At 39.1% G+C, this 26,110-nt stretch overlaps 1 protein-coding gene and 1 long non-coding RNA gene across 4 annotated transcripts in view; both read right to left on the reverse strand.

Moving 5' to 3' along the window:
• Positions 1-17,068, reverse strand: part of YES1 (YES proto-oncogene 1, Src family tyrosine kinase) — a 63,217-nt gene extending 46,149 nt beyond the window's left edge. Inside the window, exon 1 of one of the 3 annotated variants that reach the window (XM_012746234.3) lies at positions 16,803-17,068. The gene's annotated coding sequence lies outside the window, so the exon portion shown is untranslated. Of the gene's footprint in view, positions 1-16,529; positions 16,757-16,802 lie in introns of those variants that run through there. The other 2 variants (XM_012746233.3, XM_012746231.2) reach the window with 2 other exon arrangements.
• LOC142861627 (uncharacterized) overlaps positions 1-26,110 on the reverse strand; it is a 355,037-nt gene that overhangs the window by 153,350 nt on the left and 175,577 nt on the right. The gene's annotated exons all lie outside the window — the stretch shown is intronic.

Consider the following 26,110-nt stretch of genomic DNA (forward strand, 5'->3'; position numbering starts at 1 on the left):
AGTAAAGGACTTTAGTCTGCCTTGGGTCAGCTGCCCCTTTCTATGATCCCAAGAAACAGGATCACTGCTGGAACATGGCAGATCCCATTTTTATCAGAAGATGGTGGGAAAGGTCCTAAAAATGAGAAAGTCTAGGCAATCAAAACATTTAAGCTCACTACATCTATTCAGTAAAAATTATTAACATTTTAAGAGAATTATTTTACTTAAGTGAATTAGCTACCAGAATATATTAGCAATTAGTCACAAGTTTAAATTTATACTTCTATGATTTGAAACTTTATATTAACAGAAAATGTGTAATATCAATATAGAACATGTAAAAAGGATTATTTTTTTCCTCATTAATTTTATCTTTTTAGGCTGGGCCTGGTGGCTCACGCCTGTAATCCTAACACTCTGGGAGGGTGAGGTGGGAGGATCACTGGAGGTCAGGAGTTTGAGATCATTGAGATCAACCTGAACAACAGCGAGCAGCATCTCCACCAAAAATGGAAGAAATCAGCCAGGTATGGTGGCATACACCTATGGTCCCAGCTGCTTGAGAGGCTGAGGCAGGAGGATGACTTGAGCCCAGGAGTTTGAGGTTTCAGTAAGCTATGATTATGCCACTGTATTCTAGCCTGGGGGACAGGGCAAGACTCTGTCTCAAAAAAAAAAAAAAAAAAAAAATAATAATAATAATAATAATAATAAACTTCTAATCTCAATAGTTAAGGCTGCAAAATAGACTATAAAGGTAAACATTTTTAAAAGAAAAAGATTTAAGGATATTCTAAAAATGTTAAAACTCATACAGCATACTTTAGCTTAGCTAAAGATCCAAAGAGAAAGTTGGGAAAAGAGCTCAAAAATACATTTTAAAACTTCAGCTATCGGCCGGGCGCTGTGGCTCACGCCTGTAATCCTAGCTCTTGGGAGGCCGAGGCGGGCGGATTGCTCAAGGTCAGGAGTTCAAAACCAGCCTGAGCAAGAGCGAGACCCCGTCTCTACTATAAATAGAAAGAAATTAATTGGCCAACTGATATATATATAAAAAAATTAGCCGGGCATGGTGGCGCATGCCTGTAGTCCCAGCTACCTGGGAGGCTGAGGCAGTAGGATCACTCGAGCCCAGGAGTTTGAGGTTGCTGTGAGCTAGGCTGACGCCACGGCACTCACTCTAGCCTGGACAACAAAGCGAGACTCTGTCTCAAAAAAAAAAAAAAACAAAAACTTCAGCTATCAAAAAAAAAAACAAGAAAAAAAAAAAAAAAAAAAAACTTCAGCTATCATACTCTAAATATCTTTCCCAACTCTTGTTCTAAACCAAAAAGAAAATCCTTCTTAAATAGAGTGGGGAAAAAAGTGGGAAAAATCATCACATAACCTTTTATAGCACTCTAGCAGTAAATATAGATGCAGTTTTATAACAAAATTGAATCTGAAAGCCCAATTTAGTTGAATTGAAAAAACCAGAATAAAACAGTGAGAAGCCAGTGAGCTCACAGCATACCTGCTTCCCATCCCCCATTCCAACAGATTTTTCTAAGCTTCTATATATTTATCACATGCTGTTAATTTTTCAGCTGGTATTAATATTTGTAATGTACAATTTACACTAAAAGTTACTTAGCTTCTTCGAAGATAATGAAAAGATTCGTTTTATTACATTAAATAAAACAGGCATGGCATTGATGGAATTTTCCTAATCAAATTTCAGATTAACAAAACATGCTCATTTTAAGATATATTTTATCACACATTTGGCCAAAACTTTTCATGGAATTCTAAATGTCCATAGGACATTTACTAAATATAATGCCTAATTTCTTCTCAAATTAAGTTTTGTTTCTTTGTTTTGTTTTTTTTGACAGAGTCTTGCTCTATCCCCCAGGCTAGCTCACTGCAATCTCAAACTCCTGGGCTCAAATGATCCTCCTGCCTCAGCCTCCTGAGTAGCTCATACTGCAGGTGCCTGCCTCAAAGCCTGGCTAATTTTTCCTATTTTTAGTATAGACAGGGGCTTGCTGTTGCTCAGGCTGGTCTTGAACTCCTGAGCTCAAGCAATCCTGTAGCCTCAGCCTTCCAATAAAAGTTTTCATTGTTCTTTTTAACTGCAAATTTCCTATATGCTCACCATATTAAAATTTAAATAATACAAAATATATTAGTAAATGCATTAGATGCACTAATTTACTTAATATAGACAATAACTATGGAAGGTATGTGTTATTACTATCCCTGTTTTACAGATGAGGAAAGTTAGGCCTGAGAAGTTAAGTAGGTTTTGGTTCTACATCACAAAACTATTAAGTGGCAGAGTCAGAAGTTGAATGTGAGCTTAGGAGATCTTGTCCATTAATTTTCTATTGCTGCCATAACAAAACAAATTACCACAAATTTAGTGGCTTAATGCAAATTTATTAAAATTTTACAGTTCAGCAGTTTGACACAGGTCTCACTGCATTAAAATCAAGGTGTCATCAGGGCTGCATTTCCTTCTGGAGATTCAAAGAGATTACGTTTCCTTGTCCTTTTCTAGTTTCTAGGTACTGCCTGCATTGCTTGGCTCATGGTCTTCTTCCTCCATCTTTAAGCCCAGCTATGTTGTCTCTTTCTGACCCTGCTTTGTTGTTACATTTCTTTGACTCTTCTGCCTTCCTCAGTTTGAAGAGGCTCTTGGTGGCCAAATACAGAATAAATTTGAGCACAAAAAAATAGTGACACTTATAGATTATGACATGTTGACCAGAAGACTCCTTAAGTCATCATGATAATAAATGAGAGAGAAGGGAAGGTTCTCACTTACAGAATCCCAACTAATAAATACAGAAGGATTGCATCATGAAATATGCCTGTGAAGAATAAGAAAAAAAAAATTAGAAAAAAAATTAAGGAAAAAAAACAAAAAGAAAAAAATATAGAAGGAGTAAGATAGTTAGAAAAGTCTTATTTTGCAACTATTACTACTATAACAATTAATTCAGGCAAGAATCATCAAAGCTAAAACTGTTTCCCCACCTGTAACTTAATGATGAAAAAGAAAAATGTTAACCTCAAAGTGAAGCAATCTGACAGCACCTTAACTAAGCAATCAAAGTTACTACTGCCATCAATAGGACAGACTAACACGGTGTGCTCCTGGTGTGCTATCCTAGGAAGGACACAAGACCCCTCACGTGATATTCATGCCCCAACCCCATAATCTAGATCTGCTCTTGAGGAAACACCAGACAAATCCTCATTGATGTACATTATACAAAACAAGTAGTCTGACTTTTCAAAAATATCAGTGTTATGAAAGATAAAGAACTGTTCAGATTAAAAGAGATTAAGAGACATGACAACTAAATGCAATATGTTTTTCTAGATTGGATTTTGTATTTTTGTTATAAAGGACATTATTAGGACAATTGGAAAATTTTGATTATGGACATTTGGGTTGTCTTTTTCTTATAGGTTATGGCAAAGGCTATGAGTAAGCAGTTCACCACATGGTAAGATGCACAGTAGTCTTCAATTCAAAAAGAGAATTAAAATAACTTTAAGGTATCTTTACTTGTACATATAACTAAAAAAATAATGTTCACAGATTTTATGGATAAACAATCATGTTTATATATTCTAGTTCAACACCCTAAATGAAAAAACTGGAAAAATATAAAAAGAGCTTTAAGCTTGTTACTATGCCTGGCTTTGAGTATCACCAAAAAGATAAAGCAATGACTATCATGTTATTAGAAGACTTCATTATGAAAAGAGGAAAATAAAAGAGACCAAAAAAAGAAAAGGAATCACTGAACCATACTGTTAAAAGGAAGCTAAGCTTATCAGGTCTGACCACTCACCAACACAAGAAAATACCACTGACAAATGATCTATATGCAGTGTACTCCAGAGATAAGATGGTTCAATGATTTAAAAAAGCACTGCTGGACAAGTAACTGTTAAAATTTACTTCTTTATAATCTTCCAATTGCTTATAAATAATAACAAACATCTGTTTAGCAAACTGTTTTAGAATTCTGTCAGGAATCAAATACAACTTTCAGTGCCTGCATTTATTAAAATTCACCCTTTAGGCCGGGCGCGGTGGCTCACGCCTGTAATCCTAGCTCTCTGGGAGGCCGAGGCGGGCGGATTGCTCAAGGTCAGGCGTTCAAAACCAGCCTGAGCAAGAGTGAGACCCCGCCTCTACTATAAATAGAAAGAAATTAATTGGCCAACTGATATGTATATAAAAAAATTAGCCGGGCATGGTGGCGCATGCCTGTAGTCCCAGCTACTCGGGAAGCTGAGGCAGGAGGATCTCTCGAGCCCAGGAGTTTGAGGTTGCTGTGAGCTAGGCTGACGCCACGGCACTCACTCTAGCCTGGACAACAAAGCGAGACTCTGTCTCAAAAAAAAAAAAAAAAAAAAAATTCACCCTTTAAGGCATCACTTAATCATTTGTCTGGGATGTCTACCTGTATTCATGATTTCTCTATTACTGGTGGGGCTCTGGAGTATCAGAAATGTCATTCAAAAAAAAAAGTAATGTCATTCAGAACCTTAGGATTTAATTCTTCTGGACCTAGAGACTTGAAATAATTTAAAGCTAGGTGACCTCCTACTATCTATTTTCTTATTCTTTGTTCTAGTTTGTCTAATTTAAAGAGCAACTTTTTATCACTTGAGCCCAGGAGTTTGAGATTGCAGTGAGCTACAATGATGCCACTGCACTCTACCTGGGGCAACAGAGTAAGACTCTGTCTCAAAAAAATAAAATTAATTAATTAAATAAAATAAACTTAAAGAGCAATCTCTTGTTACATAAGTTAGAAGACAAAAAGGAGATATGCTAGATATTCTCTGTCATCTATTATTTTAACTTTCCTAAACTGAAGATTCATGAATTCCTTCTTATTCTAGCTGTGAATTTATCTGTAAGAATCATCTATATTGTCCTTAGTTTGTCCTTCTAAACATCAGTCATTCTAAAAATCCTATTCATCCCCTGACAACATCCCAAGAGGTTCATGGCCCTTTCTTCTACTTGGTCTTTATTATGAGTTCCTCCTTATGACTTATACAGTCTATTCATTAAAATAAAACAAAAATGAAGCCGCCCCAGCAGAAGCAGCCAAGGGGTTGGGGGTGAGGAAAAAGTGGAGGTGGTGAGGTGATTTAGGGTGGGGACTGGGCTTTAGCTTCATCCTAACTTCTACCTGCCAATACCCCACCAAATTCTTTGATGTGGCAAATTAATATCTTTTCTCAGTCACTAGAAATACTATGTAAATACGCCCAGTTCTACTCTGACCCCTTTCCCTACCAGACTGCTTCCTAAGCTTTTCATGTAAAAGGTTTGGGGCATTTTCAGACTTTTCATTCCTTTCAGTGGTACACTGCCCATTTGAATCTTAAACCATACTCTTACTGTGTGAGGATATTTGAAGACTTCCATTATAACTATTTAATAGTTTGCTTTTATATCAATATTGTAGCCTGAATTAAGATGATATCTATGCCCTCACCTTCCAAATAAATATTCTAACCACATTTATACAACCAACTAATGTATTTCCATATAGAGCCTATCTTGTTCAACTACTTCCTGTCCCCTTTTGTGGCAAAGATAGCCACTTATTCACCAAAAATCCATTCTTTCCTTCTATGGCACAAAATTCTCACCAGGAAATAGCTGCCCTGCCAGGGACTATTTTTCCCAGTTCTCCTTATACCCAGATATATCCATGACTTGTTTACATCAATGTAACATAAAAAAGAACTGATGTGTACTAGTTTGTAAGAAGCATGGTTGCTTGACATGTATTTATAGATTATGATATAAAGAAATAGAACCCCCTTATCGTAAGTGGATTGACTATCTTTACGGATAGTTGAGTACTGCTCTTTGACATTTATAAGTCACTGGCATATTAAACCTCAGTTTCTTCAACAGACTCAAGTAAAATGTTTATTTGAATTCATCCTTAGCACTAATGATACTAGTTTAGCACTAGGTCTGCCACTTCAAGGAGTCTTGAGTAAAACACATCTGTGGTTACCACATGAGTTTTTAGTGAGGAGGTATTTGTTGATATTCTTTTCTTCCCATGCCCATGGAAGGCAGACATTGCCAGCTGACTTTTGCACATTCCTACATTCAAAGGCATTTAATAAGTGTCTACTATGTATCAGTTCCTACATTGAAAAATATGTAATAAGTGTCTACTGTGTGTAACTGTTTAGAATAACTTCAGTAACCAAAACAAAGATCCCTACCCTAATGAAGTTTAAATTCCAGCGTCAAATATACCAGTCAGAGTTGGCACAGCAGTTTAAAACCTACCTGCCAACCTTTATGTAAAGGCTTAATAAACACGGGCAATGATAAACTGCTGGAATGACATGGAAGGAGCTGTACTGTAGATATCCTCCTCTGTGGGATAATAATGCTACAAAATCAAGCTAGTATTCCCACTAGAAAACAATGCTCCAACTTATTAGGGAGTACAAAGGGTACATTCTTAGATACAATTGAAGAATAAAAGGAAGCCTAAGAAGAAAAGGCTTGGAAGGTGGTAAAGGAAATCACTGTCAATGCAAGAACTTGACACAGGGGCAAAAGAGTAACAGATAAAATTCCCACTTGGAGCTTTAGATGAGACAGACTCTTCCACAAGTGAGGAGTTTATGTTACAGTAAGATTTATAGGAACAAACCAGTATGAAACACTATAGTAATCAGGAACAAGCCAGTATGGAAGAATCCTATTGTTTCCTCCAGAAGGAAGTGCAGCCTTGAATGGTTAGTGAGTCTGTACCAAAGCAAAGGAAATCGCTATCTGCTGACAAGGCAAACTATAAAGCAGCTCTCCTGTAGCATGTATCTGAAATGTGACTGAGAATCATTAAGCAACAAAGACCTTCTACCTATTTGTACTAACTCACCTAGGAATAAATGATATAATTAGCAGTAATGAAGGCAATAATTATATAGTCACCATTTGATCTAGCTTTTGAGGCAGAAAACTCAGATTTGAGTACAAACTATATATACACATACTATTATAGTGTATACAGAGAGAGACACAAAGACAGAGACACTAACCATATACAGACTTTACAAATACAAACGTACAAATGGGCAGTGTTTGCCATATTTAGTGTAATAACCCATCCTTTGCATGCTGCTTTGTTCTTTTGATGAATTAAATTTAGACAGAAAAAAAATGACATGAGGTCAGTTGTATATATTTAAAAAGATGAGAAAAAAGAAACGATCAGGAAAACATGCTAACATTCTCTGTTAATCTGGGTTGAACATCTTATTTTATAAAAAGACGCCTTGGATTTAGTAGTGTATCTTTTCCATTATATAATAAACCCAAACTTACAAAAGATTGACATTTGTAACAGTTTTATTAGTGTAATAACTCATCTCTTTTAGCTAATGAATATCATTAATATCTGACCTTAATTAATATCTGACATCTATTATGAAACATGTACCACAAAGCCACTTCCATTAAAAAGCATAATTGAAAATTAAGTGCCAACAATTCAAATGTATAGTTTAATGGAGAAGGTAAAAGATATAAAATGCCCTTTCCACCATCTCTCCTTATTCCTAAAAAAGGTACATGGTATAGGGTCAGTCAGCCTTAGATTCAGATCCCAGTTCTGTCCAACCACTAGTTATGTGATCTTAGCAAACTACATATACTTTCTGATCCTCAGTTTGTTCATCCATAATAAACGCCCATTTCATCTACGACTTTTCTATGTATTGTGGAAACACATGTCAAAGATTCAAGTTAAATGTGGAAATGCATATGAAAGTACAGCACAGCACCTGTCATAAGAAAAGGCTTTCTTCTTTCCCTATCCCATGCCTAACGGAAGAAGTAAATGGGTAGAAAATAAAAAAGGACAGACAGTAAAGTTATAAACTCCATATTACGTCACTCTTCATTTTCCCAAGCCTTAGTTTTGCTTCTCACTTTCAATCTTTTGAAGCTTTTCTATCCCTCACACTCTCTCCTATAGGGTTAGAGCAGGAGGTAGGATTCATAATGCCTAGCAAGCAGGTGGGAGAAATTAGGGAGGTTTCTGTACTTAACCTCAGCTTACCAGCAATGGTCCCATTGAGACAGTCTAAGCATCCTAGTACGGAACTCATAACTGAGTGAGTTTTAAATAGTGAGGAGCTAGGAAGGTGGGGAGGAAGGGTGATTAGCAAGGCTATCAGTTCTTCCACCTCATAATCACAGTACTTCTACACCAAAGCACTTATTTGTCCACAGAGCTGAGCAGATTTAAAAAAACAAAACAAAAACTAAAAAAAATCAATCAGAACACATTTTACCACCAAAACATTATTACACTTCTTTGTTAGGTTTTTATAGGTTAACTGCAGTGGGATGCCTAGAAATTAAATCAAAAGGCTTACATTACAGAAAAGACTTTTTCTGGGAAAATAGATTTTGATTTTCAGAGAATTGACAAATTTTCAGCACACAACCTACCTATAATTCTAGTTTGTTCCTTTTCTTTTTAGAAAATCTATTTTACAAACCTTAAAAAGCTAACCATTTTCAAATGCCCATGCCTGTTTGTTCTAAATATTATCTATACATATTAATGGCAAATATCCAGAATAAGTAGTCTATACTTTTGTCAATTAAAAAAACTAAATATGAGTTTTGAGGACTGGTGTGGCAGTGGCTCACGCCTGTAATCCTAGCACTCTGGGAGGCTGAGGTGGAGGATCACTTGAGGCCAGGAATTTGAGACCAGCCTAGGCAATATAGCAAAAACATGTTTCTACAAAAAAATTTTTAAAAATGAGCTGGGCGGACATGGTGGCATGCACCTGTAATCCCAGCTACTCGGGAGGCTGAGGCAGGAGGATGGAGCCACTGCAATCCAGGTGGTACAGCAGAGTAAAACTTTGTCTTAAAAAAAAAAAGTGAGTTTTAATGATAGTGGCTATTTTCTTGACACAATGTAGAAAAGATGTCATCAAAACAGCCATGCTTACTTGTTAACTGACATCATAACTATCTGCTTCAATATATTCTTTTTCTAATTTTATTGCAAGAGTCTGAAATATTTTTTTTTTTTTTTTTTGAGACAGAGTCTCACTTTGTTGCCCAGGCTAGAGTGAGTGCCGTGGCGTCAGCCTGGTTCACAGCAACCTCAAACTCCTGGGCTCAGCAATCCTACTGCCTCAGCCTCCCGAGTAGCTGGGACTACAGGCATGCGCCACCATGCCCGGCTAATTTTTTTATATATATATTTTTAGTTGGTCAATTAATTTCTTTCTATTTTTGGTAGAGACAGGGTCTCGTTCAGGCTGGTTTCGAACTCCTGACCTTGAGCAATCCGCCCGCCTCGGCCTCCCAAAGTGCTAGGATTACAGGCGTGAGCCACCGCGCCCGGCCTGAAATATTTTTTAAAAGCCCTGATTTCAAATTTGTCTTCTCATAATAAAACCTCTGTGTAAGTGTTGTGGAGCCTGTATATCTGCATCAAAAACATCTGCAATGAACTAATGTCTAGAAAAATATTAAATCAAGTTTTCCTGTCTAGAGAATTGAATCCATTTACTTGACGCTAAATCCTTCCAGTGCAAAGGGATTTATTACAGTTTCAGAGGTATCACACACTTAATGCCATCAAAAACCAAAAGCATTATAATGGATTATCACACTAAAAAGATCTACCAATCTATAAAATTTATAACAGCCTGATAATCACAGCCAGTTCCACCACAACTGTGGAATCCCAGTGGGCAGCAGTCATGCCTTAATCATTTTTATAACATCAAAACTAGCATAGTATTTGTCACACCATAGGTATAATAAATATTTGTTTAATGAGTGGAATATGCTGTGTTTGGTTGAGAAAGTTCAGTGCCAAGTCCATGGGTCAGTTTTTTACTAGAATTTTTACTTATTTGATATCTAATTTTATTCCAAATTCTAGACTCTGAAACATTTCCTTACAGTTTTATCAATTCAGTTATACATTGCTTAATGACAGAAATACATTCTGAGAAATGTATTGTGTTAGGTGATTTCGCCATTGTGTGAACATCATAAAGTGTTCTTATACAAACCTAGATGGTATAACCTACTACTATAAGGTATAGCCTATTGCTCCCAGGCTACAAAACTGTACAGCATGCCACTGTATTGAATACTGTGGGCAATTCTAACACAATGGTAAGTATTGTTTATCTAAACACCTATAAACTTAGAAAAGGTACAGTAAAGATACAGTATAAAAGATTAAAAAACGGCTGGGCAGTGGCTCACACCTGTAATTCCAGCACTTTGGGAGACCATGGCAACAGGACAGCTTGAGGACGGAGACCAGCCTGGGCAACAAAGGAAGACCCCTTCTCTACAAAAAATTTAAAAATTAGCTGGGCATGATGGTATGTACCTGTAGTCCCAGTTGCTTAGGCAGCTAAGGCAAGAGAACCATTTGAGCTCAAGAGTTCAAGGTTGCAGTGAGCTATAATCGTGCCACTGCATTCCCACATAGGTGACAGAGACCCTGTCTCTAAAAATGAATCAACCAATAAATTTTTAAAAATGGTACACCTGTTTGTGCAGCTCCATTACAACCATGTGGGATCACCATTATTGACTGAAACTTTGTTATGCAGTGCATCCTGCATTATAAAATCTTCGATTGTAGTGGAAACACACATTTATATAGGCTGAAAAACTATTAGAAACTATCTGGCCCAACTACCTCTCCCTTCAAATCACAAAACAGAGGCCTAATGAGTTTACTGAGCTGCCCAAGGCTACATAGCTCTTCACTGTCAGAAATGGAACTAAAATCCAGATGGTCTTCTACCTTCTAGTCTTTTCCTTATTTCATCATGTTGCCTTTTCTGCTCCTTTCCAAATGCCTGATTGCTATTATTTTATAATTATCCTTCTCTGTAAAATACCAGTCACATCAGAACAAATGTTAGAAATCAATAAACTTGCCATGAAACAATGTTAAGTATTAACTTATACATAATAACCACCAAGTTTTTCCACCTCATCCCAATTTCCACTTAATGCTAAGAAATGAAAGTTATATTAAAAAAATTAGAGAAGTGAAATCCTGGTAAGTCAGCTAAAGAAAACCTAGAATCCACACACTGCTAGGAATAGAGGCTGAAAACCAGACAAGCTTGAATTCAGTGGTCAGTCCTTTCCACTCAGCACTTCCTGTCCCCACTCTCACCCCCAATAACGCAGAAGACTTATCCTATGAACTACGCATTCCTTTACACACATTACAGCAAGAAAATGTGGACACAAAAAAATTAAGTCATAATTAGAACTGTAGTGACTGTCACTGCTAATGTATAGCAAATGCATTTCTTAAAAAACTAGGATTTTTTTCTTTTGCATAATTTGGACTTTATTCACTAAAATAGTAAAAAAGATCTCTTTAAAATAAATCTTATTAAAGACTAGTTTAAATTCAACTACAAAGAGTTTCCAGTTTATATTAGAAATATCAAAATGACCTTTAATTTCACACTTGCAAGATTGTGTAAACTATTTTATAAAATCATCTTCGATTTAGAACAAAACCTCCAAAACAAAATCTAAAGAATTTATTTAACTTCAACCTATGCAAAAGCACTAAGCTAGTTTTACAATATTTTAGTAGAGGTGTACTTAAAGGATTTGTTGTATACAGAAAAAGACTATAGGTATAAAGTCATATAAATATACCCAGAACCACATCCCCATATACAATTCAAAACTTATTTAATATTTATTGTGCAAGAGGCTATTCTCAAAGATTAATATAAAACAGCTTCTCACCACAGTGAACACTAGGTCAAGAATAACAGACAAGCATGGAAATAATTACAAAGCAAGGAGAAGGGTGCTTTGACAGGGGATTTTGTGAGAGCACAAAGGAAGAGGTCATCACACCAATGTCTTGCTAAGTGTGAGCCACAATGACAATGACAATGTATATTTATTAATGTTCAAGTGTATAGTTTTCCTGTACCTCTTTCTTCCTTCTGGTTATACAAGTTTGAGTACTGCTTCTCTCATACTCTTTAAGCCCTATCCCAAATTAGTCAAACCCTGAACCACGAAGTTTCAAAGCCAGCATTAGTAAAAGGAATTGTCTGTAGATTTTCAGTAGTCAGTAGTAGTAAAAGAGAGGACAAGATGCTGCTGCTATCTGGTTGGCATATTTATAAACTGAGCAACCTTTCAGAAGCAGCAAAATTTGCCTGTGGCATCTTCCAGTCTGGGATTTGCCATATATAGCTGATACCGCGTATCTGCAATTGTTGATGTCCATCTTCTCAAACGCCAGAAATAAAGAAAGAACAAAAGGAAAAGAATGCAGAGTTTCCACCTGCAAAATTCAGGTAGCCATAGGGGATATGCAAAGTGTAGCTAAAGTTCTAGAAATAATCCCTCTTGAGAGACTTCCACTTCCTAGTAGAAAGTAGGGAGTCCAAAGAACCTGCATGTCAGCAATCCTACCAGCCCCCAAACAACAGTAACAGCAGCAATTCTAAGAATCAGAGGTTAAAGCAAAATGGAGTATATGCTATATGCTTCAAGGAACCTTCGGTCTCATAGCTTACTGTACACTCAAGCAAAGGAAACTGAAAGGCACTGCTACCCCAGGTTGGGGTTAGGGGAGTTGAGACACAGAGGCTTGTAAATCAGTCCATTAGTATGTCAATAGTGTATTATTCTATAGTCTGAAATTGCACGATTCTGTCTTTCCTGGAGTGGGCTTCCAGATCTTAAATGTAAACCCAATCCAAACCAGGATATACTGCCGAGTCTGCTAGTTCCAAGACAACAGTAGTGCTGCTGCAGCCAAGGATTCCTTGGCATACAAACACATTAAAATGATATTGGCAGCAGCACCGGCTCTTCTCTTTCACCCTCTGCTGTTACTATAGCTCCTTTTGCTAAATCTGCCTCTGAGTTTAGACAGGAGTTGGATGGTTCATAATCACCCAGCAGCTGCAGCTGAGCAATACTCAGCCTAATTGTGGCACTGAAGCAGCTGAGAGGAAGAAAAGGGATAATATATACCCTACCATAGCCATACACAAACTGCCGTGCACACTACCAATAAGACATCAAGATACAGATTATTTCCTTTAAAGAACAGCAGTTGTACCTCGCTAGAGAACTTGTATTTATATCATAAACCTGTTTAAATGTGAACTGAAGGTGACCTAAACCATGTAGGGTTCTGAACAATAGATGATCTTACTAAAACTTCCTGTAAATATTCACACAACAAAGCCAGAACCACAAACATCACTTTATAACATGACTGACAGTTCCTGTGATATAAGAATTTGGCACAGATGTGCTCCCTTCTTCAACTTTACAACAATGCAAAGCAACACCAGTAACTAAAACAGCAAGCCATTACGTAAAAAAGCAAAACAGCATAAAGCAATGATTCTCTGCATTCCTGAAACTCCAGCACCATACTGTCATTTGTTTTCTTTTGAAACAAAACATATTCTTCCTTCAGGTGCTATCCATCTTCATAAAGTTTAAACAAAAACTTACTTTATGCTGAGAATTTCATGACATCCTTAAGAATATAAAAACTAAGGCTGAAATTACTGATGTAAAGAATTACTGCTCTAGAAAACTGAAAATGGATAAAAATGGATAAAAGTCAAGATTTACTTTATGCCATAATTGAGTTTTGAGTTTTAACTGCTGTTACATAATCTTCTGCAAAACAGGGTATTTGATGACATAACATATTTTGATTACCTATTTGTCACTTACAACATACAAGCTGAAGAGTATTTAAAATTATTAAAACCTGATGTCTTCCATCAAATTAACACATTAAAGAAAACCAAGTAGAATTTATGTAAAATTTTGTTTTCAAAATTCTCTAACTATTGTACAGTTAGAAGTGAGTATGTAACTTTTTCATGGTAGTTATATATACTAGCTGGTATATGACAATTATGATTTAGTAAGTCTAATCCTGTTTGCAAAGGACAGCCTCGGCAGTGTTCTAAAGTCAGCCACCAAATATTAAGTTCTCAATCCAACCACCTTATGTAGTACATTACACAGAGACTTCTTAAAAATTTTTTTTCATGTAAAATAAAACACACATATAGAAAAGCATGCATGGCTTCATGAAGACCAACACCCTGCAATCCCCACCAGGTTAAAAGAACTTTGCCACCACTACAGAAGCCAGGTCCCAATCACAATCTCCTCCCTGACCCCACATTTTTACTTTTACAGAAATAATTTCCTTGCAGGTTTTTAAAAAATAGTTTTATCACCTAAGCTTGCATTCTTAGACACCATAGCTTACAATTGCTTTAAAACATTTTTTTTTAAATTTTAGGTTTCTTTCTTAATACAACTCTAACAGAACTAATAAATGATGCCTACACTGAATTTGTAAAGAAAAATTAACCGAAGTCAAATGTGGTAGTGTGCACCTGTAGTCCTGGCTACTTGAGAGGCCAGGCCAAGGCCAGAGGATCACTTGAGCCCAGGAGTTGGAGATCAGCCTGGGTGATATAGTAAGACTCCACCCATCTCAAAAAAACAAAGCAAAACAAAAACAGAGAAAAATTATCCATAGTAATACATTATTTACTACCTAAAATGATGCAAATTTGTACTTCGATGAACAAGTCTCACACCACCACTGAGCTGGTGATATTTCACTTATATGGGTCATTGCTATTCTTGTAGCACATTTATTCTCTTACCATTACATACCACAGAAGAGTTTTATTTGCATAAACATTGATTTTTTAGTTTGAGAATTTCCTGAACTAAAGAAAAAACTGAGACCATATATTAATATTATACTTCAACCATAAGACAAATTCCACCTATCCCAGGAAGATAGGTTAAAGCTGTAATTTCACTTTCAGTTGAACAGAAAGGAGTCAATTTTGTGGTTTATGAAGTCAGCAAAAACTAACTGCAAAATTAAAGCTATTATAACATTACAGTGGTTACAGCAGGGTAGATATTTTAAGAACTCTTTTATCTTTCATCCTGGAAATATGAATATAAACTGTCTTGAATTTAGATTCACATCAAAAGTAATTGTCTTTTTCAAATTTAGGACCCTCTGAATTGTCAACCCACGTTTAAAATCTCACTGAGGTTTAGCTAATGTCCAAAAATTAAAATACAATTTAATTTCCTTTTTCTTATATGTCAACTATGGCAGGGGTCTCACATATTTGTAAGGAAAAAAAGAACCCATATATGTCTTAGTAAAATAAAACTTTCTTACAGTACAATATGTGAAAATCATCTGTGATGCATACAAGATCCTTGGCTTCTAATACAAGACACTCCATTATTACCTGTCCATTCAAACTGTTTCCTGTTCACTGTGTGCCGAGCATTGTGATAGTTAAGACATTAGAAATTTACCATGTACTTTTCCTTCAATGTATAGTCACATGTACACATTTAGTACCAATTTCCTTAATGTGTAATTTAACTTTAGAAACTTAACAGGATGGTTTAAATACACTTAAAATTATCAAGATATCTTTGGCACTATAATCCTACAATTAAAATGAGCAAATATACCATTAATGCAATCATATCCTATATATGTGAAATTATCTATGTGAAAACACACACCAGTGGAATAACGAACAGCATAAAGCCGTCGTTCTACTAAAGATTTTTCATTATTTACTTCAATAGCTTATAAATTATTAGACCCCATGTCATTACATGCCCGTTTCAATTAGTTATGCGGGAAATAATTCAACTAAATCAGAATTAAGTTGTGTCCTGCTCACTACAAAAACTAAAGCAGTCCCTATATACTAGACCCGACTTTCGAAGTGCTGCTTAAAACTCTGCCCACGCCTAATAAAGCAAAAGCTGGAAGCAATTATCAAGGAAAACACACTTTAAACCAAAATTTTCTTTAACACATGTGGACAGAGAACGGAACCAAACGGGAGGCAGAGTGGCATGATACTGTAAAAGCGGACGCTGAATAGTAAGTTTCCCAACCCCCAATCCAAAACAAAGGAAAACTTTAACATGTTGCGGTTTTCAATCAAACCGAGTGAAGCCAGAGGCTCACCCACTCGCGCCGTACCCCTCGTCCTCCCAGCACAGCTGCCACCGTCGTCAGCCGACACACAGACCCCAACCTCTAGGGCAGAAGAGGGCCACTTCCCTCGCCCAGTACTTGGGGTTGTAGGGACAAAAGTAAGCGTCGCCTCCACCTCACCGGGGGCCCGCACCACGGTGAAGACACGGGCGGGGGTGGGTGGGGACAGTCGCAAAGCAAAGTCGGACTAGGGCGGAGACCGAGTAGGGGGCGAGCAGGTAGCGCGGAGAAGGAGACACGCCCGCCGGGCGAGCCGGCCCGGGGGAGGGGAGAAGTTTCTCCCCAACTTCCCGACTCCCGGCTGGAAGGGGCGGGGAGCGGCGGCGCCTCCGGGCGCCCAGGCCTAGCGTTGCCCGGGCCGGGGTCGGCCGCCGCCGCCCGCAGGGCCCACCAGGTCCTTACCTGCCGTCCGGCCGCGCTCTCATGAGTCGCCGCTGCAGCAGCTCGGGCTGGCGGGGAGGGGGCGGCGGACGGAGGCGAGGCCCGCCGGCCCTCGCCCTCCTCCACCTCCTCGTCCCGGGCGCCCGGCAGCAGCGACGACGGCACAGCCGGCCTGGGACTTGTTACTTCAGGAGGAGGGAATTCCCGGGCTCCCCACCCACCGGCCCCACTCTCCACCTCCTCTCCTCCCGGCTCCGCCCCTGCGCTCCTCGCGGAGGCGGGGGCTGCGGCTACCTGCGCGCGGCCGCCCGCTTGCCGGAACTCGCGCCGCGCCGGCCGGCTCCCGCGCCCTCCGCTTTCCGGCGCCGGCGCCACACCGCGTGCCCCCCGCGGGCCGCCCTGCAGCCGTCCGGGTCGGCGGCCGGCCAGAGTCACTCCTCCCGACCCAACATGGCGGCGGGGTCCGGGCGGGTTCCCGGGGCGGCGCGGCTGAGGGGGCGTGAGGAGGAGGCGCTTCTCCGCCCGAGAGCAGGCCCGCGGCGCCGCTGCCCACCGCGCCCCGCAGCCCTCGGCCCTGGGCGCTGCGGAGAGCCGGGCCGCGCGGGGACTGAGCGGGGCGCCCGATTCCGCCCCTCAGCCTTGCCGGGCTCTCCGCAGCGCCCGGGGCTTTGTTTTTGTGGGGGAGGACAGGGTTGAGTTTTTTTGGTTGGCTGTTTGCTTGTCAGTGCTGTGCTTCCTCGCCCTTTGTCGTCGGTAGTAAAATCTCAGCCCGGCCGCGTGAGCCAGGGGGCGTTACTCACACCCTCCTCACCGTCCCTGAACGCCGTCCAAAAACGTTCGCGTCTGGCCTCCTTCCTAGGCAGGGATCCTGTCCCCGGCCCTGGAGCTTCCTGTTGACTGTGTAGGTCGAACCAGCCTTGCCGGAGGGAAACCGAAGCCGAGTTTAGTTGGCGACTGTCCCAGGAATGGTGGCTTTGGCTTATGTTGGGACAGCGTATTCTTGTAGGATCCTGGCAACATCCCAGTGAGGAAACTGGGACAGGTATCACTATCCTGCTCGACAGCCGCGGAAACTGAGGCTGCAACCCCATAAGTAGAACAGCCACAACAACCAGAATCGTGTTCATCTGGATCCGCGCACGTTCCCCCTTAGCCTTCCAGTCAGTCGCTGAAGAAGGGGGAGGGTGCAGCACGGGGTAAAGATGGGAGTTAGTCCAGCTCTGCACGGGCTGAACCTCCAGGCGCTTCTACGGAAGTCACTTCTGCCCTGCCAGCCTCTAAGAGTAGTTTCCTCTCTGTGTTTCCTCTTTGGTAGGGTTATCAAAATTATTGTGGGACTGTTGGTTTCCTTTGTCTGTGGTTTTTAGCGAAATCAGAATCGTCTTCAACAAATATGAAATAGCAAAATCGTGTCAGTATTGTGGTATTCTAGGAACTTAAGGAAATGCATATAAGGGTTTGAAAAAATTTTTCTTCAGTTCACTGAGCCAAACGTAGGTATAGGCATTCAGATGAACAAAAAGGTGCATATAATTATGTGGAATAGTGCTTTATTTTATTAGGCTGTCAAAACTTCATTTGCCATTGACTGTGTTGAGCATTAAAATTTTCATGTAGATTTATATTCAGCTTTTCTTAAAACTTACAAAATAAATTCCTTAAGCTATTACCTTTCTAAACTTGTAAATAAAATACAGATAACATTTTCGTTTTCCTAAACTCTCAGTCTCAAAAATTCATCTGTAAAATACTAGTTCATCCCAGTCGAAGGGGTGAGGTGGCTTTGAAGATGTTCTGTATAAAGTTTTCAAGATGGAGACAGGGTGTCAAAATCTGACCTACAAGTTATAGGTTACATTGACTTACTGAGTTGGCTTCTCGTCACCCTCATTTTGATTTTTATTACCTCATTCCCTGTTTTCTTTTTTAGAGTATCTGGTGCTAAGCTTCAGTCTGTAAATAACCTGGAAAGTTTTCAATCCTACATTTAATGTTTCACTTATTTCCAGGAATATTTAAAACTTTTTTTAAAAAAATAAGAGACTCTGAAAAGTCTCAGTGAGTCTGGTATAGTAAAAATTGCGTTTGGCTGAAAATCTGTTCATCCTGAAATGGTCAAATAAAGAACTTCACTCCTATTTCCCCTCCTGTACAGCATAGAGGTACAGTATGTACATGTGTGATTGAGAGTGATAAGGGATCTAAGTCTTAAAACCCCTGGGAAAGTCTACCGGATGAAAACACTAGGGGAAAGTTCTATTTTATTTTATTTTTAGGGGAAAGTTTTAAACAAATTTATGGGATATGTTAGGTCCCTATAAAAGTTAAATGTTTTTTATTTATTTAAGTTTATTAATGCTTAAAATTATGTGGCTGGAAGTTTGAATGATTGGAAGTTGAGCTGTCCCCGCCCACCCCCACCCACTATCAGCCTGGAAACTGATTCTGCCAGGAAATGTTTTTGTTGAGGATAAACCTCTCCTACAAGCTATCAATGATATGCTGCTGCTGTTGCTGCTGCTTCCATCCCTGAGGCTGTGATGATGATTTTCTCTTCCTGGTAACAGTGGAAAGCTTGCACTGCCTCTGCTCTCTAACAGCCATCCCCACTCCACCTCCTCAAAATGCCTTCCGCCATTCACAGAGTGGTTCTGCTCAAGTCCACTTGGTGCCTGAAGTTACCTGCATACAACACCTTAGTCTCACCTTCTCCACCTGGCCAAGACTGCTCCTAGGTCCAATTAGGAAGACTATGAGGACCCCTCTAAGCAAAGATTTGGAGGATCAGGCAAAAGGAAGGTATTTCTCCGTAAGTGTTAGGCTCACTGTGCCATGCTGAGTGGGGAGGTACAGTAACTCATCAATTTCTCAGTGTTCCTGATGTCTTCATTGCCTCAAGGACTGGGGTTCCTGTATTACAGTTTTACTTCCTTTCAACTGGGCAGAGGCTGTCTAAGAGAACCACGTCAATGGATACGTAAGGACATGTCCTACAATGAATAGACATTGATCAAACGTGTCTCATAATTAATAGATGTCACAAATGACAATCTTACATGAACTTCAGCACATCTGCTCCATCTTCTTCATTTTGTTGCTTTCTCTAGCTTTTAACTTCTTCTTGGCTACCTAGTCTATAATCTTAGAGTTTCACCCTGTGCCTAGTATGTCCCATCTCCAGGACTATTTTCTGACAGTATAGTCTTTGCTGTTGAATTCTATTTTGATAGATTTCTCTTGGTTTATTTCTCCCACTTCAGTTCTTTCTAGTTCTTCTGCAATTTGGCCCCAGGCCAGCTTTTTTTCCCCCAGCATATATATTATGGGGATACAAATGTTAGGTTTGCATATATTGCCCTTGCCCCTTCCTCCCTCAAGTCAGAGTTTCAGAAGCATGTATCAAAATGTAGCCTCTCTTAGCCTGTGTCCTTGAGTTATTACAAAGAGTAGAGCTCATTTGGTGATGCACAATAGACATGTAATGTGAGTAAGAAATACATTTTGTTATTTTAAGCCATTAAGGCTTTGGGATTTTTCCATTAGTTGATCTCTTGAGAGTTAGAAAGTGTCACCTTTCTACCCAAGGCGATTCATTTAATTGACCTCAAGGTAGCCACCATTAAGTTAAGAGAGGGGGTGAGGTGAAGAAGTATGGAGTCAAGTAAGAAAAGAAATAAAGCAGTTCGGGAATCATGTCTAGGAAATAACAAATAGATAGCTTATTAAGTTTTGGGGGAATTGTATTACCAAAGAAAACATGCACCTCTCCACGACTCTATTACACAATATGATCTACCAAAGTCCCTGGCTTCAGCTCTAGCTCATGATACCTACTCTGCCTATTCCCAGGCAGCCTTACCCACAGCTTCAGACTTGAATTCTCACTCTATTGTGTGAAGGCAGTTTCTTTTTTTTTTTCTGAGACAGAGTCTCGTTTTGTTGCCCAGGCTAGAGTGAGTGCCGTGGCATCAGCCTAGCTCACAGCAACCTCAAACTCCTGGACTCAAGCAATCCTGCTGCCTCAGCCTCCCAAGTAGCTGGGACTACAGGCATGCGCCACCATACCTGGCTAATTTTTTCTATATGTATTAGTTGGCCAATTAATTTCTTTCTATTTATAGTAGAGACGGGGGGGGGTGTCTCGCTCTTGCTCAGGCTGGTTTCGAACTCCTGACCTCAAACAATCTGCCCGCCTCGGCCTCCCAGAGTGCTAGGATTACAGGCGTGAGCCACTGCGCCCGGCCTGTGAAGGCAGCTTCTAAGCTGGATGAGCACTTGGCATCCTCTCACACAGTCTCAGCTGAGCAGAATATAGCATGTAGTGGATACCTTTTGAGGGTGCCTGTTTAAGTTCCTCTTCTCTGAAAATCATTTCTCCACCAATAGCTGGAGTATAGGCCTGTGATCTGAGTACTGCTGATCCCAGGCTCCAGGCTGAAATTTTTAATTTTGAAGGAGCAACACAAAGGTGACTTAGTGATTATTCACAGTGGCCGTGGTGGAGTTGGGAATCAAATGGCAGAAGGTGAGTGTCCAGTAGCCATAGGCAACAAGTATCCAGTGTTCACGGTGCCTGCATCCTAAGCAGACCATCCTAATGGCAGGACCTGGACTGTGCCTCACCTTCCTTACTTCCTGCCTCAAATGTGCTCCTCTAATGGTCCTGTTGATTCTCAACTTCCTCCAATAAATTCCTTTTCTGCTTAATTAAATAAGAACCATGTCTGTTCTTTGCAAATAAGAACCTATACTTAGTCTCTGCTACTTGTACAGCTAACAGTGAATGCATATGCTGTGAGGACAGCATCTCCTGCCACATGTACCAAGCGGAGGTAGGGGTGGGTTGGGGAACCAGTTTTCACAGAGAAGGCCGAAGCAGATGCATAGATGGAAGGGAGATAAGCAACTGTGGGACCCCGATGCTGAGACGCATGTGACTTGTGCCACATGTAAGACTCCAAACCTAGAACAGAGCTGGCAACGCAGTCCCTCCTCCTGCCTGCTCCTGGCAGTTATGGAGTTTAGATTATGGCATAGCATACATTCTTCCTCCCAGAGCATTAACTCCATCCTCAAAATCCTTGTCAACACGACAATTCGGGCATCAGCCACCTCCAAACTGGAGTTAGAATATGTTGAAAATCATTTGATTTCTCTGCCTTATAGGCTTATAGTTTTCTCCTAAGTTCTATATTTGCAATTCCTGCAGCCATTACCAAGTGTTTGGCCTGTGCTTTTCTGATATGTCAAGCTGATGTGTAATCATAATATGTCAGTGTCTGACATTGAGTTTAAACACTACTAAAATTGCTACCAGATTGCCACTTCCTGGAAATCTTTACAAATGGGTTATGAAAAGTAGAACATAACTTTGCTTGAAGGCAAGAAGTTAAAGTTAGAATGTTTACCTGCATTGAACGTTTAGAAAGAGAAACTATTAATGAGGCTCTTATCTTTAAAGTTAACTGACATCAGTTTATGAAACATAAAATGTTGGTATTAAGGAACTTTTTATTATTAGATGCTTTGTAAGGTAGCTCTATGGCGGCGGTTTTTAAAAAAGGGTTTAGAATAAATCCATGCTTTTGAAAACCTGGTTTTAATCTCCTTTCTAAAGCTAAACCTTCCTTGTGCATTTTTAGCTGCATAAATCATCACTTTTCACATTTGTGTCTGAGGAAATTTTAAAATCTGACTTACCAGATCTCATAATTTGATGTAAACCATAATGCATTTAATCCTGTAGCAAAATATATTCACTCTTCTTTGGCTTGTTTATGAATAGGGCTGTTGATTACTTGAAATAGCTACTTAACTTTTCCTCTTCATAAGGGAATCACATATGCAACAAATATTTAACACAAGACCTATGCTTTGGCCAGGCGCAGTGGCTCAGGGTTGTAATCCTAGCACTCTGGGAGGCAGAGATGGGAGGGTCGCTTGAGGCCAGTTGGAGACCAGCCTGAGTAACAGCAAGCCCCCAAAATAGAAAAGATTAGCTGGGCGTGGTGGTGTGCACCTATAGTCCCAGCTACTAGGGAGGCTGAGGCAGGAGGATCACTGGAGCTCAGGAGTTTGAGGTTGCAATGAGCTGCAATGATGCCACTGCACTCTAGCCAGGGAGACAGAGCAAGACCCTGTGTTTCAAAGAGAGAGAGAGAGAGAAAAAAAGATCCATGCTTTGATGAAATGTGTTTTAGGTCATGTGAATGAATGAATAAATCAGATAGGCAATGCATCTACTAGGATCGATAAACAACAGCAGCAATGGCTATCTTTTATTGAGCCTTCATCATATGCCAAGTTCTTTACTTTCATCATTCACTGAATCCTCACAGTAACCCTGGAGATTGGTAGTATTATCCCCATTTATAGATTGGATGCCTCTGGCTTAGAGGGGTTTAAGTAACACACAACTAATAATAGGAGATGCTCCAAAACCTATTCTACTAAGAGTCATTGTGATTGCAGAGAAGAAATTATTTTTAAATGTTATTTCAATAACCATATAAAACTGCATTTCTCCAAATTCTAGAATAATAAAATTGAGTAAGTTACCTTTATAATTAGGAAGGTATAACTAAGAAATATGAGATTCTACAAATACATAAAAAATTCTTTCTTTGCATTACAATCTTACATCATTAAGAAAGGATTGGAGCAGACTTATAGGTATGAGTCTAGTTTAAAAAGAATGAGTTCGGTCCAGAAGAAACAGTGTATATTAAATATAACTTTCTGAAGATTAGTATTTTGTAGCTGTCAAGTCAAACTTCCATTGACAAGTCCCTAAAATCATGGTCTTCAAACAAGAAACTAAATTAGTTTCCATACAGAGGGAAATGACTCTGTATACAGCATAAATAATTACCATACCAAATATAAAATATCTAAATTAAGTAATTGTTAAGGTTCACATTTTAATCTGCCAAGTCTGTGTAACTGTAGTTAAGCCTTCCATGGTAAGGCTTAACTCAATGATAAAAGTCAGTGCTAACAGTTAATAATAGCCCAACACTAAGAAAGGTTGTTTACTATTTTTAAAATCAGCTTATTCATTCATTTACAAAACATAGTGTGTCTCTTGATATATTCTATTTTGGTCTTTATTATATTAAAAGAGATGATTTTATTAACTGGAGGAAATGAGATAAATGGCAGGACACTTTGTATTGAAATCCAAGGAATGTAAATATTAATAGATTTTTAAAGACTTTATTAGGATTTTTTTCACAGAAAAAGGAATTAATATCCTCCAAATTTTTTTTTTTTTTTTTTTTTTTGAGACAGAGTCTCGCTTTGTTGTCCAGGCTAGAGTGAGTGCCGTGGCGTCAGCCTAGCTCACAGCAACCTCAAACTCCTGGGCTTGAGTGATCCTTCTGCCTCAGCCTCCTGAGTAGCTGGGACTACAGGCATGTGCCACCATGCCTGGCTAATTTTATATATATATATCAGTTGGCCAATTAATTTCTTTCTATTTATAGTAGAGACGGGGTCTCGCTCTTGCTCAGGCTGGTTTTGAACTCCTGACCTTGAGCAATCCGCCCGCCTCGGCCTCCCAAGAGCTAGGATTACAGGCGTGAGCCACAGCGCCCGGCCTATCCTCCAAAATTTTATGTTAAAATACATAATTTTCTTTTGGAAATTTACATTAGAGACTAACAAAATCAGTTTTTATAATTTATACCTAATTTGGTTTAAAAACTTTATTTTGATTAGAACTAGCCACTATTTTGAAATATTTTCTTCTAGCTTTATTACCATTATAATTAATTTTCATTTCTTTATAGTGGACAAATCTTTAACCATTTCACATTATTTGAGTCCTGAGTTCAGATCATTAATTTGAATGGATGTATGTCCTTATGAATACTTGAGAACACATTTACTAAAGAATCAACAAACATGCACTGAAGATCCAAACTGTACACAATAACTCTCATAGCTGCTATTTAAGTAATCCAAATATGACTAACTTTAGAGATTTTTCTATTGGAGACCTGTTAATTTTGGCATAAAATAGAAAATTGGCACTTGTGCTCATTTTGTGTAAAATGAATTCCAACAAGTTAAAATAAAAGCAAGCAAGAGACTGAGGAGTGGATGTTTTGAAAACCAGACTGGAAAAATTGGTTGATGTTATAGCGAGTGACTTTTAAGATTTATGTGAATACTTGCTCAAGTGAATATTTAGGTTCTCCTTAAGGCTCTTAAGGACCTGTTGTCTAGTTGTAAATTCTATTTGAAAACTTTGAAATAGGAAAAAATTCCCCCTTTTATAAAAGGCTTCCACATAAACAAGTTCTGTGAGCTTTTCTTGAAAGTCTCACATATGATCTATAAAAATTAATAGTCTCATTTTCTTTGAGATGATATGCTGTACATCCAAAGAAAAAAGCATTTCCTGAGTCTGTTTAGAGTATGTAGGACCCATTCCCAAGTGCTTCCCAGGTATCCTCAAGAATCTGGTATATATTTGGGGGGAACCCCCCCCAAAGAATACAGAAATTTATATAAAATCTTGAGATGGTTAAAGACACAGAATTATGCAAAGTCCTAGCTAGTATTTGATAAATGTGATCATTTAGACATATATTATTAAGCTTTATTAATACCTTAAATCAATCAGTTTGAATATCCATATAAGGCTATGACAATGCAAAGGTCTTTGGACTTGGGAATAAAGTATAAGTTCTGGTTCTATTGCTAGTGAGTACAGGATTTCTTCTGGTAATGATGAAAATGTTCTGGATTTAGTGGTGATGGTTGCCCAGCTTTGTGAATATACGAAAAATTACTGCATTGCGTGTACTTCAAAGAGTAAATATTACTGTAGGTTGGCCGGGCGTGGTGGCTCACACCTGTAATCCTAGCGCTCTGGGAGGCCAAGGCAGGCGGATTGCTCGAGGTCAGGAGTTCGAAACCAGCCTGAGCAAGAGTGAGACCCTGTCTCTACTAAAAATAGAAAGAAATTAATTGACCAACTAATATATATATATATATATACAAAAAATTAGCTGGGCATGGTGGCGCATGCCTGTAGTCCCAGCTACTCGGGAGGCTGAGGCAGTAGGTTCACTTGAACCCAGGAGATTGAGATTGCTGTGAGCTAGGCTGATGCCATGGCACTCACTCTAGCCTGAGCAACAAAGTGAGACTCTGTCTAAAAAAAAAGAGTAAATATTACTGTATGTAAAGTGTATCTCAATTTTTAAAAATTCTGGTGCCAGAATTTTATACCCTCTTATAATGTAATCTTTAGCAAGTAAATGTCCTAATTTCTTAGGAATTCAGTTTTCTCCAATATAAAGTGAAAGGACTCAATTAAGTCACTGTTTCTGGAACTGTGGATTACAATTCCTTAATGAGTAGCAAAATCAATTTAGTGGTTGGCAACCAGCATTTTTTAAAAAATGAAACAAGCTGGGCACAGTGGCTCACACCTGTAATCCTAGCATTCTGGGAGGCTGAGGCAGGAGAATCACTTGAGGTCAGGAGTTTTGAGACCAGGAGACCAGCCTGAACAAGAGCTCCATCTCTACCAAAAGTAGAAAACACTGGCTGGGTGTGGTGGTATGCACCTGTAGTCCCAGATACTTGTC

The sequence above is a fragment of the Microcebus murinus genome, chromosome 17 (assembly GCF_040939455.1).
Source record: "Microcebus murinus isolate Inina chromosome 17, M.murinus_Inina_mat1.0, whole genome shotgun sequence".
Taxonomy (NCBI): Eukaryota; Metazoa; Chordata; class Mammalia; order Primates; family Cheirogaleidae; genus Microcebus; species Microcebus murinus.